The 1,062-nt window shown below is 42.2% G+C and overlaps 1 non-coding gene across 1 annotated transcript; it reads left to right on the top strand.

Moving 5' to 3' along the window:
* Positions 1–866: 866 nt before the first annotated feature.
* LOC127740899 (small nucleolar RNA R71) lies at positions 867–970 on the top strand. Its single transcript, XR_008001755.1, has one exon. It is a non-coding gene; the product is annotated as a small nucleolar RNA R71 (small nucleolar RNA).
* The last annotated feature ends 92 nt before the right edge of the window (positions 971–1,062 follow it).

Here is a 1,062-nt window from a genome sequence, read left to right as displayed (position 1 = left end):
TCCTCTGGATCCTTAATAGGAAACTCCTTCTTGCTTGAAGAACGTCCCAGGAGGTCTTCCTCACTAGGATTTTCGTCCTCCTCCTCCCTTGTGCATTCGGCCACTTTGAGTAGATCAATGGCCTTGCACTCTCCTTTTGGATTCTCTTCTGTATTGCTTGGGAGAATACTGGGAGGAGTTTCAATGACTTTCTTGCTCAGCTAGCCCACTTGTGCCTCCAAATTTCTGATGGAGGATCTTGTTTCATTCATGAAACTGAAAGTGGCCTTTGACAGATCAGAGACAATATTGGCTAAATTAGAAGTGTTTTATTCTGAATTCTCTGTCTGTTGCTGAGAAGATGATGGATATGGCTTGCTATTGCTTAGCCTGTTGCGTCCACCATTGTTAAAGCCTTGTTGAGGCTTTTGTTGATCCTTCCAGGAGAAATTTGGATGATTTCTCCATGATGGATTATAGGTGTTTCCATAAGGTTCACCCATGTAATTAACCTCTGCCATGGCAGGGTTCTCAGGATCATAAGCTTCTTCAGAAGCTGCCTCTCTAGCACTATTGGATGCATGTTGCAATCCATTCAGATTTTGAGAGATTGTGTTGACCTGTTGAGTCAACATTTTGTTCTGAGCCAATATGGCATTCAGAGCATCAATTTCAAGAACTCCTTTTTCTGAGGTATCCCATTATTCACGGAATTCCTCTCAGAGGTATACATGAATTGGTTGTTTGCAACCATGTCAATGAGTTCTTGAGCCTCTTCAGGCGTTTTCTTCAGGTGAATAGATCCACCTGCAGAATGGTCCAGTGACATTTTCAAAAATTCAGAGAGACCATAATAGAATATATCTAACATGGTCCATTCTGAAAACATGTCAGATGGACATCTTTTGGTCAACTGCTTGTATCTTTCCCAAGCTTCATAGAGGGATTCACCATCTTTTTGCTTAAAGGTTTGAACATCCACTCTCAGCTTGCTCAGCTTTTGAGGAGGAAAGAACTTATCTAAGAAGGCAGTGACCAGCTTATCCAGGAGTCCAGGCTATCCTTAGGTTGTGAATCCAACCA

The sequence above is a fragment of the Arachis duranensis genome, chromosome 7 (genome assembly GCF_000817695.3).
Source record: "Arachis duranensis cultivar V14167 chromosome 7, aradu.V14167.gnm2.J7QH, whole genome shotgun sequence".
Taxonomy (NCBI): Eukaryota; Viridiplantae; Streptophyta; class Magnoliopsida; order Fabales; family Fabaceae; genus Arachis; species Arachis duranensis.
The sequence above is the reverse complement of the archived record's forward strand: the minus strand, read 5'-3'. Positions and strand labels throughout refer to the sequence as shown.